The 21029-nt window shown below is 47.3% G+C and overlaps 1 protein-coding gene and 1 long non-coding RNA gene across 4 annotated transcripts in view; both read left to right on the plus strand.

The window, feature by feature from the left end:
* The window catches only part of LOC124221654 (myocardin-related transcription factor A), a 168849-nt gene that overhangs the window by 56745 nt on the left and 91075 nt on the right, over positions 1 to 21029 (plus strand). The window lies entirely within an intron of this gene.
* The window catches only part of LOC124221674 (uncharacterized), a 32418-nt gene continuing 20459 nt past the window's right edge, over positions 9071 to 21029 (plus strand). For both annotated transcript variants that reach the window (XR_006883847.2, XR_006883846.2), the window contains exons 1-2: positions 9071 to 10091; positions 12286 to 13035. This is a non-coding gene — a long non-coding RNA (uncharacterized lncRNA). The remainder of the gene's footprint in view (positions 10092 to 12285; positions 13036 to 21029) is intronic.

A 21029-nucleotide genomic window follows, 5' to 3' on the forward strand; every position in this document is an offset into this window, starting at 1 on the left:
CTGCCAAAGAACAAGCCAAATAATAATATCACATGGTCCGCTTTTACAATCCATTACCGAGGAATGTGCCTTACGATATATGTATACACACGTGCATGTGTGCGTCCGTGTGTACCTCGGAGACTCGTTTGCGGTTCGAACATGACCTAACAAACGTAAAATCTGAGCATGTATATATAGACCGAGCGACTACGACCGGTCCGTATGGCGTATAAACGCGTGTGTTTCATGTTTCGTGTTTCTAGCTGTTGTCGATCGCAGTAATGGGCCACGGACTCGACCCCTCGACCCCAGCCCGCAATACGATTGAGATGTAGCAACGGTTGTGTGATCCAGCCTTTGGTTACCGATACGTCTTTATCATTGGAGCCATTAATTTTAGTGCGCAGGACTATCCGACGTTTCTCGATTCGGTACATATAGGTGGAAATAAAAATTGTTGCAGGCATGTTGAAAGAAAAAAAGACGACAACTTCCGGCACCGATCGCGACCGAATAAATGAAACGTGGGCCTTTCACCGTCGAGATCGAATCGCGTCAATGATCGACACGTGCTCCACCCTCGGTCGGTCTCGGTTGTATCGTGAAATCGGTCCTCACGTATCACAAAATTGCGGGTTTGGTGCCGTAATGGTGAATAACCGCGACCTCCGATCGGGGGACAAACGGTGTCGGATTGCCCCACGATTTCGCTTCACCAAATTGTATGAAATTAGAACCTCATTCAAAGGTGCGAACGTCCGACAGAGAACAGATCTAACGGTGGTCCTACGGCGAGATCGAGATCGTGACGATCGATCAAGGCCCTTAACGATTGCTGAAGGATATCGCTGCAGAGCTCGGTAAGATCCGTAGAATCCGGAGTCTGGACAGCGATATTCCAGAAGGCTGCTTTTGACTTCTTTCGACCTCCTCGAAAGCAGCCGATAAATCTAAGTACTCCGTTCACTCAACTCGCTTCACCGCGTATCTTACACCTATTCCATTCCATTTGTAATTATATCAGAAGCGAATAGTTTCATACAAACTATTCGCAAATAATCAAGACCGAGTCGAAGTACGATAATTAAATTCCAGCGATTCTCATTCATGCCCAACGCTTAAATTCCCGGGATTCTTCTTCCGGCTGTCGTTACGTTAGCACATAGACGATGACGGCGCAGGGAAAGTCTCGGAATCTTACGGAGTAAGCGGACCTTTAATCTCTCTCCACGCATGCCTCGATCCTCTCTCCGTATAATAACACAATCGCGAAATAGGTGTTGCCCCACACAAAGGTACAGGCACCGTTGTCAGGTTACAAGTCGACAGCCGTTTCATTCCTGACGGGCAAATCAGCCTGTTTTTCTAACGTAATTGAATTTTGCCTTTCGCGACGCTGCCCGATAATTGACGCCTGCCGTAGATACTAAGTCAACGAGCCGTGAATCTCGTCGGTACAGCTATACAAGTCGGCCCCGTCTCCGCGGATTCGTCCGATTGATTCTACGCGACGACGTGAAAAAAACCAAGAAAATTTTCACGTTATCCGAGAAAAACAGTTTCTCTCCAATTGCCTTCGCAAATGTTTATTCGCCGTTCGGTTCTTTATACACATCCGGCTGTTCTCCCTTGTTACCGTTTCTTATCTATCTGCCTTCTTCCCTCGTCGCTGTAATCCCGTCGCCGACTTGTCGTTACGCTTATTCCGATCCGGCGAGTAATCTCGGTGTTTCTATCGTCACGGAGTAAAACGGAGTAGCCCTTATCTTCCGAGTGCCTTTGAGCATTCCGCCCGAAGCGGGGACTCGAATACAATTATTCCCCCCCGATGAAATTCGTTACTTACTACTTCTCGGTTATAGCTACGCGGTGAAACGCGTTCCAGTCTCGCGTGCGGGTCGGACCGGAGATCGTAATCAAAAATTTGAAAGAATTTTGAGGAAAGAAAATTACTACGTACGGATAAGACGGCTATTAATTTTATCCGACATCGGTATTTCCGTATTATAAACCGCGCTGTGCACGACGCTGACGATTGTGAACCGCGGACACTTGCCTCCGGTAGAGTGTCAACAATGCCGTATTTTCTCTCGCTCTTCTCTCAGCACCTCGGCACAACTGACCCGAGCTAAATGGAACACGGGGTACCGATACCCACCGGGTGCCTTTGAGCACTCGGCCGACTCCCTGCGTCCGGTGATTGGAATTCCATCGTCCAATTTATGCATAGCAATCACGGTGCGTAGTAGACATTCACAACACCGAGTAGAGTTTCGGGTGTTCGGTACTTGGAGGAGGACTCCACCGTAGGTGCAACAACGATAACGTTACACGAGCCTCCGTACCTATTTCTTGACGCGATAAAGAAATCGGGCGCGCGTATGGCAACCGCGTCATACGCGCCTTGTGCAGCCGATTCCTTCTCGCCTGGTCACATACATATCTCTCTACCGGCACCTACTTAGCCCCCCGTTTTCTGCCTACAAACAATCATCCGTCCATCCATGCGAGAAATCTCTCTCGGACGCGCGCGCATGTGTGTATCGGTAACTATCTCCAGATTACAGGGTTACCGAGCCGCCCTGCGGTCTTCTCAGCCTCGATCGCCCTCCTCCGTAAAAAGTGTAAAAAATAATCACGCGTACAAAAGAACGGAGACGAAAGTCAGAGAAGGAGGAGAGAAGCAAAGAACAAAAAAAAGGAAACCATCTCTCGCCACCATTTCCTGCAACGAGTGCCATCCTTCTTCCGTTACGTAAACGCATCCGAGCTCGTGATATCCTCAGCTGATCCTGTCGCTCCTTTCTTTTTCTCTTTCCTCATTTCACAATCAGCTGTGCATGTACCGTGCGATCGATTAACGTGATTTTTTTTTTTTTTTCTTGTTTCAGGTAAGCTTCAGATCGCGAAGAGCTTTACGAAGTGTGGGTAACTATGATAAACTTGTTTAAGAGTACAATCGTTGCTGGTTTTCATCCAGGCGTATACAATAGCACGCGTTTTGAAGAGCGCATCAAACTGCCTCCGGGCCGAATGGTCGCAAATCGTGGTTTCCGATTCGCGCGTTAATCACGGGGTCTTCGGCATCTCGAGCAATGACCTCGATCGTGCCTGACAGGCGGAGAGACGGACGGACAGACAATCATTCGAGTCAAGTCAAGTTTTGCCGACGTGGGTCCGTTTAACGCACGCGGGAATTTCAAAGAGTCCGACGTCGTCGACGGAATTACTGCACCAATACCAGCCACCGAGCTACCAACCTCGTACCCATACCCACCTATCCACCCCGTGTAAAGGTGAACTGCTTCGGTCAGCTCCTGACATATTTTGTGTACAATTTACACACGACTGACGCTAGGCAATCACGACTCGCCAGTCCAACATCCGTAAAGACCACCACTATATGTATAACACTCCGCGTGCGCAATCCTCTTGTCTGTTAGATTAACGATTGTATACGAGGCGTCGGTTCAAAAGTCGGTCGGACGCCCGTTCTGGCTTGATAGTTTTTCGAAAAGTATCCATCTTGGCGAACGAACACCAGCCAGTCCAGAGTCTTGAAACGAGGTGATTTGTCAACCATTACCAAACTTGACGGTATCGACCGTTAGCGTTTTTCTCGCTGTACCTTCGACTCGGCGCCTCGAGGATTGCGTCGATCGGATCAAATTGTCGTGAGGCATGTCGAATGAGCGATACGCAATTGTTTGCATCGTTCCCTGTATTATCGCAGGTACATTCGAGTCTTTTACGACACGTCGAAAAATCCCGCCGAATCTCGAGGACCCCGATATTCGGCGAGCGTTGTACCGCGTTCGCGCACGAAAGGGGGGTCGTTGATTGCGATTTATATAATGTCAACTTTCTTGCGGGTCCTGTTGTCGGACCGGCAGGCGAGGTTAGCTCAACCGGGGTTCCTAAATGCAGGAGGCAGAACGCGGCCCTGCTGAAGCCGCATCCTCGGCGTCGGTGGCAGCGGCGAACGTACAACATACCTCTACTTATACCCGCCGATGCCCCATGCAGGCAGGCCGCATGCGGGAAAACTGGATCCTCCCGGAGCCGTAAATAGGGGGCGGGAGGGGGAGAATAAATTAAAGAACGGGTTCTCCCTCGCTTTAGGACCTCATTACGTCGAACTTCATTTGTTCCCGTTTTCATCGGTCTGTTGGAACGCCTTTGGCTGTTTGGAGAACCAGTACGCGAAAAAATGTTACGCGCGGAGCGATAAAGAAGCGCAACCGCGATCACGGTATAAAATAGCGAGGAACTTTCTGGGGGATTTTTAAACTTTTTTCATTCCAAGTATTTTTGCAACTCGCCGCGTTTCTGCACTCGGTATTTGTCGAATGATTCGTATTACCGTATGGGATCCGCAATCGTAGACCAGCAAGGTAGGTACGTGTCATCCGTAACTGTTCCTGCGGAGATCTGCAGAGATCCGGAGGCCTTATAACTCTGTAACAGCACCGGCGGCAGCTAGAAAGCGCGAAGGACACGGCGCGACTCTGCAGGCCTGCCACTCGACTACTCACCTTGCCATTTTTATATTTCTCATTAAATTGCATTCTCCGAAGACCTACTTGCATTTTCAATTCTAAGCTAAAGTTAAATTGCCCATGTTTGAACATTGCGCGGAACGCCGGGATACATGCGTGTATGTATATAATATGTACATGTATCTAAAAACGGTGTTTCGTTTCCAGGTAAATGTCAGAGGAACGACGTTATTGCCTTGAGGTACTTTCCTTAGGTCGAATTAATTACTGATTATACTACATGAAAGCGCAAGGTCAACCGCGATATTTAATTCTAATCCGCACCACAAAGAGATGAACTGAAAAATCGATTTCGATTCTTGTCCCACCGTTGGACGTATGTATGATATGCGTAATGTGTATACGCGTTTCCAATCTTCGTAACGTCGCTGAATTCTTGTATAATTTTCCCTTTCGTCATACCTCATATGCATATTACGTTAACACGTTATTATACTACAGCAGACAAGCCGAGGTGAGGCGACAGTGATTTTTTCACCAGTGATCTAAGAATTCAAAAACCTAGACAGGCAAACATTTGCGCACGCGTAACGTTCTGTTTAACGTGCTTGGTTATGTGGACCGAATGCTGGCGCCTGGAAGAGAACCTCACAGTCTAAATAGGCGCCAGCGTCAGCTTGTCAATCGAATAACTTAATAACATCAATCGCCACCATACACGGAAGCGTATTGAAAATTGAACATATGTAACGTATATGTGAGAATTATGCGTTAATACCTCCCCAAAAGAGAAAATGAACGTTTACTTGTGCGCTCGTATCGATGGTACGGACGTGTTTCTTTCATGTCGATGGGAATCCGTCTGAAAATATCTACGACTCATCGATGGATGGAGTTGTTTACTCGGAACCATCAACTTTTTCTAAAATTCAAACGATGGATGAAAGGATCGCTGTAATATACGAAACGGGGCCATTAGCCCCGTGAAAATCGAATTTGTAAAGGTATCTGATCATGAACAGTAACGTAACGTCCATTAAACGCAATTGTAATCAAATTCCAGGATACATTCACAGCTGCGTTCTACTTTCGTATAGGAATCCTACGTTTCAAATCAATCTCCCTCCGTTCACTTATGCCGTTTAACATTAGTTTTTGTTTACGAAATTCGGGAGCCAATTAAAAACGCTTCATTGTGCAACAGATAATTATATTTCCTTGAACCGTTTCAATTATATCCACCATACGTATACACATAATACACATCAAACGCTGTTTTTAATTTTTTTACTTTATTATTATCACTCGCTACTCCATTCTCATTTCATTTTGGCTGTCGAGAGTGTTCGATTCACATCTTTAGAAAAGTGTATCTGTGATACGCCACGGACGGATGAACTTGCGCAACCCATTACCGGGCCAAACTATTTCTGCTATTCTTTGGCCTTTGATTGTTCTTCTTAACGATCGATTTCTACACTTAATTTATCTGGGTTAATACGAACTTCTTCTGTAAACATTTCTAAGCACTTTCCGATCAATCTGTTCCGTGTAAACGTAAGTGTTTCTATCAGAGGCAACACGCGCGTTTAATAGCTTTGTCACTCGGATAAAACGTCGATTCTTTTCTCTTGTTGTCCGGCGTTAAATTGCCTCTTCAAGTTCAGTGATTCGGTACATTCGCTACGATTCGATTGTCGATGAAATTATTGTTATTCCGATTCGTCAACGGCCGTAGAAATAATTTTATCCCACGTGGCAGAGGGAGCAATAAAACGGTGGATATAAGAGGTATTTATCAAATAATCGTTGTCGGCGTTGCCGTTCGTTCAAAGAATCGTTGGTTAAGCGTCCCGCTAAACGGTCTACCCCTAACAAAATGGTTAATACTGGACCCGCAACAAGCAGCGCTTCTCGAGGCGAAGGCAGTAAACGAAATGGACCGATAAAACAAGAGGGCCAAAGTGTCCGTTTGATTGTCGATCCGTCTGTAGTCTGTAATAAAGGCGGCCTTACGGACACCGTTAAAAACTCCCTTTAAGTACAAAGAATCGCGAAAACAAAAGACGGTGCTTTACGAAACCGACGCCCGCAGATAAACACTGGACTCAAACTTGAAACCGGATGGTTTTGCAGGCCGTCGTCCGCAGCTGGCTTATGCAACTTAAACCGAGCTGCTTCTCGTTTAATGGTCTGGAAAATTTCACCCGTTGTCCGAACGCGTTACTCTCAATTCTGCGTACCTAGAATTACCATTCTGTTATTCTACGCACATATGGTATCGGTTATTGTACCGTCAAACAGTCAGTCATCACCTTCATAATGTCGTAATTCTTTCCGCAAGAGCCTGATGTTTTGATCAGCGCAACTCGAATCTGGGTCGGCACTACAACTACAGTGCAATATAGTAGTAGTCGTAGAAGTAGTAGCAGTAGTAGTAGAAGCGGAAGAAGAAAAAGAAGACAATCTTGACGACGGATAGGTAATCATAAATATTTCTATTATCACAGATATGTGTAACGAATTGATACGAAGCAGTTGGCAGACGAATAAAATAGTCCGGTTGAGAAGGGACGCAAGCATACGATTTGTCAAGCACCAACAACGCCCGCGCAATATTTTTATTTCGCCACGTGATTGAGACGATAACTCGAGATCCAGATCGCCGCCGTTTCATGTCAAGTCAGCTTTGTCAAGTAACGTCTGCATCACGTTCGAGTATGAAAAATTTTGCATATGTTCAGGTCACGTTCGGTTCGTAATACTGATTACTGGAACGCGTGTGAAGCGTCATCGTCACAGCCTAATCTGCGTCGAGTCAAAAAGACAAAATGACGATGACGTTTCAATTAACTGTGAATTCTACATAATGATCCTGGTACGAATGCGTTGATTGGACAATGATCGAGTCCAGGGTGTCATTTCTACCTACGTCTCGTCCGTCTCGATTTAATCCGATAGACGTTACAGAAGTAAATAGCTACGGCTGACGTCTGGTACATACAATCTTTAATTGGTCAGTTCTTAAAAGTCTATTTTCTGCCGAGTGAGAGGCAATTTTGCAACCGGCAATCGACGGAGAAAATCGGTAATTAGTCGAGCGTTATTACGCCGAGTAAAACGGGCCCGCAAGCTGAAAATATACATACAGGTATGAGAGAAATGTCGGCGTCATAGTAGCTGGTATATCCTGTATATGTGTATCGCTTGGGCATCAGCCTATGGCAATATTGACGTATGGCCTGTCTCACGGGATCCACGATTGGCTGCCAGGGTCACACTTTCCATTTTTCGCATCTCGATTCCGCTACGATTAGTTTTTGCGCTACAATTTTTTTTTAAAACTTCTCCTTTTACCCACCGTAAATTATTACGAACGAGAATTTTAACAAGAGAAATGAGGTTGTCGGTGAAATGTGAGCAATGTGAAATTTAGAAACGAGGAGTACGTAAATTGCGCATAAATATCACGCTGCGTGTTTCTCTCAAAATACATTATTTGAAAATTCAGTGAAATCGCGGGACTCCAAAGAAATTTTGCTATGCTTCAATCTGTCTCCAAAGACCAGTTGACGGAAATATACGATTATATCTTAATCTCAGATCGTTTAACCTGCTTTTCAAAATCACGTAACCAATTCTTGAAAATGACGAAAACGAAGGGACCGGATTTCAGTTGTGTTCCGACGTAATCTCGGGGTTGGAAATTCGGATACACAATAAAATGGTTCTTTGCCGCAGCATCACAGAAGCGTGCATCGGGCACACGATACGCATCCCGATAGCAACTATCGACCGTGATCAGAGCGAGAGAAGTATAGAGAGCAAGTGCGACGTGGAAGGTCGGGGAACGAGCAAAGGGAACCAGAGCGATATATTCCAATTAGTCCACGGAAAGATAGGCTTTCCTTGGAGCAAGCGAATAGTCTGCCTTAACAGGTGTCCGGTTGTTGGAAATTCATATCTGCATCGACGAAGTGATTCGCGTCGATATCATCTCCCACCTTTGCATCTATCGCCGCCTACGGTCTCGATGCTAATTCGCAAACCGACATCAGGCAGAGCCGGGACACCATGCTTCGATCTGGTCGTCCACGTCATGCAGGTGAACGCGTTGGCGGATCATACGTTTCGCAGAGTCAACAGGCTTGGCTACAGTTGCCATACGTTGGAAACAGGTACCCCACTATCGTGGGAGATATAGTGAGAAAAAGAGAGAAAAACGCTGGCAGCAAATAATCTACCCGGTGTTTTCGAAACGAATTCTTCTGCGGTTTCGACTCGCTACGAACGTGACCCTGAAACCCTGGCCTGTAGGAGGAAGCTCGTCATCGGCGGATACGTGTACGTGTGATTTCGTGTGATCGTTGCACAGGGACTGACCGATGCGTACCGTTAAACCGATTTCTGGAACCGTATGATCAATCCCAGCTGCGGTGAAACACTTGACGACTCTGTCGATCTGAGGATTCTTCTGAGCCTCCCCGTACGTATCGTGGCAATTTGCGGAGGCAGAGTTGACGCGTGGGTTTGTCCCTGCCCTCCCGACTTCTTCTTGGGGACCGAACCGCCGCGCCACGCTGGCCACGCGATTGCAGATCAGTGTTTAATGCTATTCCTGTTTGAGAGGACTGTGGCTGCTGCTTAGTGTTTGCCGAGTGGGACTCGACACCCGGTGCACGTTGGCTACTCGACCACCTCCAACCATCGTCAACCACCACCACCACCACCACCAGCACCACCACCTCAGCAACAGTAACAGGAACGACCATCGGGTCCTCTGGTGGGGGTTGGAGCCTGCACTCTGGTCCGGATGTCGGCTGTCAGTGAAGGTGATAAGGTACGGGTACTGTCGATGACGATATCACCGACCGCCTGCATTGTCGGCGCGTCTCTAAACACCACGTGTCACGTCACTTCCACCACCTTGAAAAGTCTCCTCAATGTCAAGGAGGATCTTTTGTTTGATCTCTCCATTTTTCACCTCCCGATTATAGATATATAATATTTATTCCATCGTACCATCCGCATTGCACACGCTCGCTCATTGTACTTTTCACATTATTGTCCATCTGACTGAAGAATTTTCTTTGTCGAACCCACCCATTGTCAGACTTTTCTTACTTCACTTGTATACACACACTGAGTATTTTGCCACATTGCTTACGCGAGTATCGTACACGATCATCGTTTATCGGGATTCATGAACGGATTTATCTTCATTCTTCGTGTAAATCGCATTCCTCACCGACAGTACCTCGATCTTGTTACGACTTCGCTCACGAAACGAAAAGACCGAAGACCCGAATGCACGAAATGTAACCGGATGCAGGAAAAGCCGAATCCTGGACCGACCCGAATAAGAGCGGCAAACACGAATACGAACGCGAATACGAAGACGAAGAATAATAAGGTGCGCGCCTCCGGAGAAATACAGGAAATATTTTCGGCGCCGTATCCAACGACCTCCGATCAACGACGACCCGTTCAACACCAACGGAAGACACTACGAGGACTGACTCTGCCATTGGGCTTATTTGGTCAATCGCTCTGAGATAATTGCCTTGATTATTTTTCTTACCAATCAACGGGAATCAACCTATTCGATCGGTGAGAAAGTTTCTATCGATACTGTACAACGGCGCAATAAAATGTAATTTGTCATCATTATTATTTGTCTACGTCAACAACTTATTCGCGTCCATTACGAACTAGCCAAATGAAATTTCACCCACGTAGCGAAGGCTTTTTTGCTTTAGAGATGATTCACGTCTAGTTTGTAAATTCACAGTATCACTTGGGTAATTCGCGGTCGGCAATGTGCGTTATGCAATTTAGAAACGTAAGTATATGTATAATCTGCAGCTATTCAAATTCAAGTTCACCGGACACTTTGAAGCCGTTGGTAAAGTCAAATGATTCACTAAATTTATGCAACAATCTATTCAACCTCGCCTACGACTCGGATCGTTTAGTTTAGAGTTTCTCGAAGCATCTACACTGCCTGTTTCGATAGAGAGGTAGACGGCGATTAAACCACGGTTCGCGATGAGTCGTTATTCTCGTTTGCATAACCAACTGCGCTTTGCACTGACCAATGCGTCGCTGAAAAATAAAACGAGGGAATGAGACGTAAAAAATGAATGATATACCTACGTGCTAGTGAAAGAAAATTAACAACGTTACAATAACAAGAGTATAACGAGCATACTGCAATTTCCCCTGTGCCGATTTACAGTGAAAATAATTAATGTCCCTTCTGTATGGTATAATGTACACGGTGTTCAGGTATTACTTTGCCGGCTGCTGTTCATTCTTCTTCCGCTGCCTCGATACGATCATAAGTAACTCATTAATGTTCTATCACGTCCGCGTATGCTATAATCTGTAATGAAATTCTAACTAGCAATCGTTATTGTTCACCTGCACCTCTGTATACTTATAAAATACCTTCTCTTACGTCTAATTATTCACCACGATCGCACTCACGTCTCATTATTCACGCTTGATTAACGGTCCTAATTATATGTCACTCAAAGTCAAACTCCCTATCTTGTTTCGTGGTCAAAGGCACAACCTGCGGACTAATATTCATCTCACGAAGGCACACGGTGCCTACGTGGTGTACCTACCTACCTACCTACCTACCTACCTATCTACCTACCTCCCATACGACTTGCCCAAGATCAGATATAATCGCCTGTACTCTGCTTGCCGCATGTACCTTCCACGGGAGTGAGAGACGCCTTAAATCGTTGCGGTTGTTAAAAAAATCTTCCAAATTTCACGCCGTGCTCCACTTCTTCGCGAATATGTATACAATACAAGTTTGCACGCATATTTGCGTATAATAACTGCGAGTACGCGATGTCGAGCAGTCACGTCGCGTGTATATAGCTGTACATTTATGCATGTGTGTAGAAATAAAATGAACCGAACGAAGTTTCGACTTGATCCTCCTCGCTCGTAATAAAAAGATCTTGAAATATCTTATCTCGATACTCGGCTTGATTGGCCAATATTTTGCAACACTCTTCAACGCAGTTCTGCCACACCATCGTGAGATCGCGGATTCCTTACAATACAACCAGCGACTCAGCCGACGGGGCTCGCATTCGTCGACGATACCTGCAAGCAAAGTCTCAGTTTTAACAACAAGCTTTTATTGAAAGATTCTACCTTTTTTTCTTATTATCATTTTGCCAGGATCAGTCTTACCGGCGCAATTTTCTTGTTGCTCGTTAGGAGAATGGTATCGAGAATTATCACTTCCACGGGTTTAAAATATGCCAGGAGGCACAGGTGGGCGGGAGTTAAGGGCAAAGCTTCAAGTCCACCTCAGGTCCGCAAATAACAAATGATTGTTTCACCGTATCCCCTTCTCATTCTTTTAGCTGCGCGCCATTTTGAATACTCGAGGAATGACTGGTTTTTCAATCCTTGAAGAAGTTATTATATTTCCAATGATTTGTCAAGCCTTTCTATTACTTCTGGGCCAGCTATAGCGTTATGTTTAGGGGAATTTTTATTAGTCTCGTGATTTTTCTGGGATAACTGGATTCACGTCAGACTTCTGCTTGAAATAATCACAGTGTACGTATCATATAGTAACCCCCACATTTCTAGAAACTGGGAATCAGTAAAGCATATTTCTCCTCTCGACACTGACAATGAGATGATCCCTCAGGCTTCCAATAATTCGAAAGCTGGGCTGCTCGATGACTCGCCGATACGTCTAACAGCGCTAACAGAGAATAGTGGAGGCGTTTATGATACACCTTTCCGGTAATATTTTATATTTCAGATATTACCTTGGGAAATAATCTTCGGAGAATTGTCGACAGATACAGCGAATGAAAAGATGACGAAAAAGAAGCGACTAATGAAACAGTGAGAACTGTCTCTCGAACCCCGCATTAACGTTATTACATATTCACGGTTATACACAGAGCCGTTCGACAAGTTCGCATAAATTCTGAGATAAGGATACCTTGGAGCGAGTGACTTTAATAATCGCAAATGTGTTATGATACGACTCGACGAAACGATGCACGTTGTAAAAAGAAAAGCGTAAAATAACAATAACAGTAATACCGAAAGAAAAGAAAACGAAGTAAAAACAAATGTGAAAATAAATGTTAAATAAGTATCAGTTGTAAATCATTCGATAAATCTGTTGAAATAACCGGGACTGCTAAAAACGCTGCACTAAATCATAGCCCGAAAGTCTTTGGGAAGTGACTGGAGAGAGTGTGACTTAAAGTGGCTTAAGTCGGTGACTTATCGAGCGGGAAGCCGTCGTTTTGCCGTGCGGCGTGTCGAGAGAATACTGGTTCGAAGAAGAAGGAGAAGAAGAAGAAGAAGCAGCCCGCACGTTACACCTAGTAATACGGCAAATTATTACATCGATAATAAATGCAAGGCTGATGTCCGCCGCGCTCCCGGAAGGTTCGCGATCTTCCCTCTCATCTCTCTATCTCTCTCCCGCTCACTCACTCTCCGCAGGGTTCCTTCAAGATCGGAATGGAATTGCAGCTCAGGATGAAAATATGAGGTAATATAATTCAATTACCGTGATGAAAATAAACGATCAAACTTCCATATGCCGCGGAGCTCGGGAGCCGCGCGGCAACAAATCCTATTAACGATAAATGTTCCTCCTCTATGCAACTCGCGCTGTGTGCAACGGGCTGCACCTGTCCGCGCTGCCTCTTGTAATGTCCGCCGTATCTTTTATTGCGCGTTCACCTGGTGTCTTGATTAATTCGTCAGGCTCTCGCGCTAATCTTCGCTACTAACTTGAAGTTACCGTTAATTTTTTTTTACCACATTTCTCCTTTCTTATTCCTCATTCGCGTCCTCCTCCGTAAACCACGAACCGCGGTGCAAAACGCGTGGGAATAGAATATCGCTCGCATTTCGTGCTCGTTCACGTAAAAACCGTACGTACCGAATATAAGTTTCTCCGCTTATGCGAAATAGCCGCGAAACGTACGATATTCATTATGAAACAACGCGGACGCACGCCAGATCCGGGGAGAGATTAACTCGCTGGTTTGGGCCTAGCGCCGCGTCTGGAATCCAAAATTTGTATTTTTAGCATGGGGAACTCGTCCTAGCGCAAGGTACGTTCTCCGCACGTTACGTTACACCGGGTACGTGCGCCAAAGTCTAGGATTATAGTTGGCCGCCGCAATGTCGCTACCCCTTTGCGACTCCCGCGCGCCGCACCGTCGGCTCGAATCCTTAATTAATCGGACTTATCACCGCGCAGGCATAAGTCACTCGCAGGCCGCGACCAAGGCAGCGACACGCTTACCGAGTACACTGCAGTCGGCGGGTATTATAGCTTTATAGGTTAAGACCCAGGTGATCGGTGACTAACGGGCACACCATCTGACGATTCTAATACGCGAGAGCTGCTAGATACCCGGGTATCTGTCTTGACGTACGGCATGAGGAGGCTTGCCTGTGTAAATCAGTCGGCTTTGCGACAAGTTGCGGTGTACTGCGTTAGACGGGATTGTTTATAAATCTCCAATTAGGAACACCTGTACGTAACCCTGCAGTGACTGTCGGTGGGAAATCGGCTGCTACGGAACGCAGATACCTCAGGTTCTCCGTTGTTGTTTCACCGGTCTTATGATCTGCAGCTACTGCTGCATGGGTCCTCGTTCGACGCTCGCTCTCGATGAACGATTATTTCAACTTATGATAGAGGAGAAAAAACTGTTGTACACACGCCGGTCGCTCGACGCGGAGAGATGTGCAGCATCCTTGTCGTATTTGCATCTTACACCGACGTCGCGCGAATTCCAATCCTTCATCCGGTCGATTTATCGTTGAAACTCCAACCGGTGATCGTTTCGGACCGGAAGATTTTTCGTTGGAATATGCTCGCCACCCTCGATCGGAATCCGAATCGTTGCTCATCCCGCAAATCTTCTCTTCGACTTCTCAATATTACTCGATCGAATTAGTCACGGTCTACAGATTGGTCGTGGCAAATTGCTCAGATTTTTCTTGGTAATAACCTTGACTGCTGGTAAATAATTAGCGTTGAATTCCAGTTATTCAGGAAAAAGTAGCATAGTTTTTTAAATACATGGACAGCATTCGTGAAACTCTACCGATGTGTAGGCACAGTTTTCCGTATTCACTAATCTGACAAAATTTTGTACATAATTTTGCTACCGAGATACGTTTCTCACCGCGCCAATCCAGGTTTCTTCCATCTCCGCAGGGCTGATTCTCCATCTTCGATCTTCGATTTGTTTCTTTTTTACCGATCAACCAGATCCTGCAGACTTTGTCTTACTTCGTATCTCTTTTTAACTTTAAATTCTTCTTTTTAACTCGTATGTCTTTTTAACTTTAGTTTCGCACCGGTAGACGCGTGCATCGCCTTGCATAAGACTCGAGTCGTCATTACTGCCAAAAGACTTCCTGCTCACGCTTATCGCCGAGAAATTATTCACCAGTCGTTGCGATATATGTACCGTGGGCGAGAGAGACACATTGGCGAGCGAGCAAATCGTACCGCGTTACTCCCGGAACTTCGCGTCCGTTTGGCAGTTTTACCTGCCCACTCGATCATTCCCGCCTGGCAGAGCGGCTGGCTGCGCAAGGCTGCTTAAACGAGAGTGATAAATACCCGCGGTTTGTATATACCATATATTGTATACCTATAACGCGCAGCACAAATTTGTTCTTGTTGAACACCAAAGCGTGCACCGTCGGTATTACGAGCGTACGTGCCTATCTGTTATACGATTCGCGACTCATCCCCTGGTCGAAAAACTGTCAGTCCCTTGATCAGCCCCAAGACGAACGAACTTTTCATCTATAATTCAACCATAGATCCTATCAGCTCCAATCGGGTTATTTGACAACCTCCAAAATTCACCGACGAGTGCAAAACTGACAAGATATTAATCTGCTCGGGGTCCATCAATCACTTCTCGCGCCCTTTGGCGCTCCCCGCGCTTCAGACGTGGACAGGCGGGCCGGGCCGTAGGTACGAGGTACCTTGTACCTACCTACCTACCTCCGTCGACAAAGAACAACGCGAGGACAGCGAGAGCGAAGGCATACGTAACCGGTAGCTAAAAAGAATGATAAATTATCAACGTATCGATAATCATGTCGACGGTTGGCGGTATAACCGCGAGTGGCACGTGCGTAGGATACTTCAACGCGTGCACTCCGTTGTATCGATACCCCGTGCAACGCGTATACGTGATAATAAAACTAATAATAATAATACCTAAGGTTTGTTTACCAGAAGGTGGGTAGGTGGGCTGCATCTAAACATGCAACATACATTTTGGCGTGCTCATCCCACGCGCGTCGTACTGTCAAGGCTGAAGTGGGTAACTCGTTAATTCGTTCCTTTTCCGTTCCTTTCCCAAATATTTCACCCTCGCATTTTTCGATCGATTTTTGCTCTCACACAACGTCCGCGAGTGACAGGCGGGTAGAAAGTGCAGCGCACCAGACTCGCGGGTACAACAGTCCAGAGGGAGAGGCTGACGGTCGGTTACCTGACCGACTGAATCGGTCAACGTTTGTAGGGTTTTGTCCACGTCGTCGTCAGGTATGTCATATACGAGCGAGACGGAAAGGAGGATGCTGCGACGCGCGTTCCCACGCACGCGTAAGCGCAGGTGTGCGTATTCTTTGTAGGCTTTTTCTAAGCGCTACGTACCGCACATATTTATTATTTCCCCGCAATAGACTCGAGAGACGCGTACATGTATATGTATATATATATCGGTATATAGGTACCTACGCGAAGTTTACCCGGCTGTCCACCTTGTTCGACGCTTTTGCGAAAGAACATTTTCTCCGCGATCCTATAGCTCCTCGCGGATTTGTTGCGCATGGGTCAAGGAAGGTGCCTCCTGTGCCCCGACTCATGTATGCGCTCCGCGCACCGACGGACCCAACGGTACTCGTCGTAGTAGCTCCGCGGGCCCCGCACGCGGTGAATTTAAATTGCTAATTCGTCGCACTCTCAAATGATCATTTCTCGAAAATTTTCATACCTGCGAAAATCGACTCGCTGCTACCGACGTTGCGTCGAGAGAATAGAACAGTAGACATCGGCTCTATCGTCTTTCGAATGGATACAATCGAACCAGGCTAAGCCTTCGGTACTCGAGCTCCCTGTAGGCATGAAATACTTAATACGCTCAAAGTATGCCTGTGTTCATCTACCCGCCTCAAGGCAATGGGATTAAATAAATGGATATGTGTACTTAGAAACCAGTGTTTGTATACCAAGGTTACGTATGTGAAAATCAACCGTAAGAAAGCAGGCTGGCTCTCGCGGAACGGAATCTCGAGTCTTTCAGCGACTTTCTTTTTGCATTTGCGACTGTTATTCACTCTGAAAAATTCATTGCGGCTACAGATTGTCGCGATAAAAAGTTCGGCTGACTGTAGGCCAGATGCACGGGGACTGAAATTCAGTGGTAGGAGTGAACCGCAAGTTGGCGTGGAAAATCGTTTCTGATGGCTGATTGATGATTGAAATGGTATCTGTAAAGGATGTTCACGGGTCGTGGTTCAGATTTATCCGACCCCTCGTTACGTTACGATGTACGAATTATTGAATTTTACCACCGCGTAGCGTTTTGTAACTAAGTACGTCGGATGCGGAATGAATCGTTCGTTGGACGCGCGCGTTATAAAACTTGGATTTATCAAGTACCGATCGACGGTACCAAGATAACGATGTATTTATGTAGCATTACACCATGAAGACACCGTGAAGATGCTTGGCTAGCGCCTTGTGCGGCACGGCGATATGGTAAAGAGACGGGCAATAAGGACAATAAAGCTGCGACCATGCGCAACACTCGCGAAGCGGCGTTACATGCTCTCTAAATCACCGGGTATTAGTCATCGAATCGCATACAATGATCGATAAACAACTGCCGGCCGCAGTGGGCTATGAAACGATAACATCACCACCGCCAAGATAATCGAAAACTCTGGCAAATTTCTTTTCCCCAATACAATCCGCGTCATCCGTCGAGCAAAATCATTCCGCGATTAAATCCACGGTCTATCAACATCACCGTAGATACTCTTTAGGCATGAGAAAATTCCAACGCTTATCCTCGTCAGCGTAAAAAAAAAGAAAAGGTTCCAATATGTATCGCGAGCGACGGAACTTGTACTTATAAACTATGCCGCCAGAAGCTATCCGGTCGAAAAGCTATTCAGGCGTTACTGACGGCGCCTTCCATCAAACCCACCTGTACCTTAGCGTACGAGCACTGACCTATGACTCTCGTGACTTTCATATTGTGATGGAGAGCATCGCGTCCGATTGAAAATAGACGATTACTGTACGCTGTTCTTCGCGCTGGATTGCTCGGGTGTTTGTGTATCCAGGCATTACAATATTGTACCAACATGGCAGCTATTCTCTTCCTGCTTTGGATCGATGCTCCGACTTTCTCAGCTTGGTCTTCAGCGGTGTTTCAAAGCCGCGGACTTCCCTCGTCGTGAAACTAACCAGAATCTCCGGAGATTGTGATAAACGGCCATTACTCGTCGCCAATTTCTCCGCGAAGTCTCGCTAGTGAATCGAGTCGGAGGTGAATCCGACTAACCGGCATTTGACGAGAATCTCCGATCGGTGGTGGAAAATCGCTGATTGGCGTTTTACAAAGTAAACCGCGGCGTGGAATATAAGATAGTAAAAGGGCGTCGGCGACTCGGTAGTCCTCCTCGCCTCGGACAGCTCGAGACAAGGGGTAAAGCGGCATATCGTAATAAGTCTGGTAGTTGCGGGGCTGTGTGTTCCTGAGTGATAGTGGTTTGTTTGGAAAACAATAGCTGGCCGGCAACGGCCGGTTCGAGTCCAAGTCCAGTCGAGTCCAGTCGAGTCCAGTCGAGTCCAGTCCGGCCCCGGCTCCTCATCTACATACGCAAATTCCTGCGATAGATCTTTCGCGAGCGCGCACGCCCGTTCCGCAGCCCGTCGTGCGTCTTCAACAATAGCCCTCTGCTCTCCGCCGCACGCAGACCGCATGGTCTCGGTTACCGGGTCCTTTGCTGCCCGCGATGCGGAGGCGCACGTAGGTGCAGCGGTTATATCCCGCTGCCATGCCGCGGCTCGTATTACGCCGAAGAGAAGCCTGCCGCGAAGAAACAATACAAACCGTGCCCAACTACGCCTAACCTGACCCACCCAAGATAGTTGTCGTAGTCCAGTTGTGCCTCCCGAAGGCGAAGGTAGGTACGTGGCGAATGATCGGAAGTCGCAGGGAATACGCCTTCCCGAACGAGTGCGAGAGGGAGGAGAAGCCAACAGGACTCTCGACGGAGATGAAAAGCTGGGGGCGAATGCCTTACCGTTCCGGTAAATAATTGCGCTCCGCGATTGCGCTCGAGTACGTCGTTGCTGTCTCTTGTAGTACCTACGCGGAGCCGGAGGATCGCTCGGTTGGCTCGTCGGTGTAGGTTGTTAGAAATACGCGCTTCGTCCTCGCTCGCCCCTCGTCCGCTTCGGGACGATCCTGCCTGCAGGGGGAACGCCGCCGGCAAAAGGATAACCACGAACGAGAAGATGCGAAGTCACAATAGTTTCTTGTCGATGTCCGATGAGGGTGAATAAAATTCATTCGCTTCTAAAAATAACACCGTGGCGAGTTTACGCTCCTGCTGCAGGGTTGACGAACGCTGCAGAGATCGGAATGTCTGTGTACAGTTTAATGGGGTGTGGGTCGAAATCCAAATCGACGGTTATGACACGTCTCGTCAGTTCAGAGGGCCAATACTCCGAGTTGTTGGAATTTTTCATAATTCCTGGGACGAATCGGCAGGAAAATCTCAGTTCAGCTCTTTGGAACCATTAGAAGTTTTCACCCGTAACCGCCAGAAGTACTCGGTACGTGATATCGTCTCATCGTACGGTCCGTCCTTTCATGTCGATTGGTATCTCTAAGAAGAGTGTAAAAAACGAAGACTCGTATTCGATTCGATACGCCACAGTTGCGGAGAGTCGGCTCATTTCCTCGAGGGGCATGATCGTGGTTGTTTCATAGAGCGATTCCCCCTCCGTAGGTGACTGTGAAACTAATGACGACGCATGTATGCGAATAATATTCATACACGTGTACGTACGGAGTGTACCTTACCGCGGCAGCAGGCGGCTACTTGTAATTCAACGATTCATCCGCTAACGATCGGGAGCACCAGCAGCAGCAGCAGCAGCAACAGAATAGTGCATGCAATTGCAACGGTGGATCAAACCGCGATTTAACTTGTACATTCAGCTAACCAATCAAGAGTAGAGATCAGGCTCGTTGGGATTTACGACCGTTAGACAAAGTAATAAGAGAAAAAGAGGAACCCGCGCTCGGGCGACCCGGGATCGACCTGGAATCGACCCCTCCGTTAACCGCAGCCTTCAACGATCCCGTCGCTTCGTCGCGTATCCGAGAGAGAAATGAAATCTTCCGATCGGACGGCAAAGCAGCATACGCGTCACCAATAGCAAACAGCTCGGTGATCTTCCACGTTTCAGAGTCGCGTTATTATCGCTGATCACGTACCTACTTAGAAGCCGGTTGCCTCCGGTTTTATGTACCCACTACTCGGCTCTGCGAGCCAGCAGGAGCTGCCGTCGAGGAGTACGCGGAGCGCCGAGGGAGGCCGAGAAGGCGAGCGATGGGAAGCCAAGAGAAGCCAAGAGAAGCCAAGAGAAGCCGAGGCTCGGCCCACTGGTTTTACTCGTTCGACGGGGATGTATTTGTGCCTCGGCAAGAGGCAGACGGCTTTGCCAGACAGCGCTGCGCCTCCGCCAGGTTCCAGGAATTACCAGCTCCCCTCGCGAGCAGAGACTAACCGGGATGACTAGACGGTGGGAACTACTCCCACCGCCGCCACGATCAACGTCGACCTGCACCGGAACGTATCGGCGGTGTGTTTTGACGTCGGTGACTGGGTGCATCGACCCCGGTCGCTTTAAAGGTCTTCCGGACGGCCTCCGGGTCTCGCAAGCCACCGGACACCGTGACGGACAATCAAACTAGTTATTAGCTCATCCCTCGGATCACCCCTGTCCTTGCAAACTATGCGACGAAGCTTCGCCAGGACGAAGAGCTTCGGTGGATTACTGACGATCGGCTCGAGGGGCCGATCGGTACCCACCATTTTTTCGGAGCAAAACGGAGGATTTCTGCAGCCAGTCTTCGGTACTGGTATTACAAGTCTCTGTCTCACTTGCCGAACGAAAGAACACATCCGCGTGACATACGATCATGCTGACATTTGGCATATAACTCACTTTCTAGAAGGCGTATGACTCGGCGTTCAAATCCGTGTGTGTCGTTGATCCGTAGCCAAACCAGACGCGGCAAGGTATCAGCCGGATTTTAATCCGCCTGATTGTGAATCAGTCGTCTGCGTTCCATCACTCAAGACGCAAATTCTTGAGTATCGCGGTGCGGTTGGCTGTCCGAGATTATCTCGCGACACCCACAGGTGTAATAACCGCGTCTCTGATATAATACCTGTCGCCAATTTCTT

Source organism: Neodiprion pinetum, chromosome 6 (assembly GCF_021155775.2).
Source record: "Neodiprion pinetum isolate iyNeoPine1 chromosome 6, iyNeoPine1.2, whole genome shotgun sequence".
NCBI classification, from domain to species: domain Eukaryota; kingdom Metazoa; phylum Arthropoda; class Insecta; order Hymenoptera; family Diprionidae; genus Neodiprion; species Neodiprion pinetum.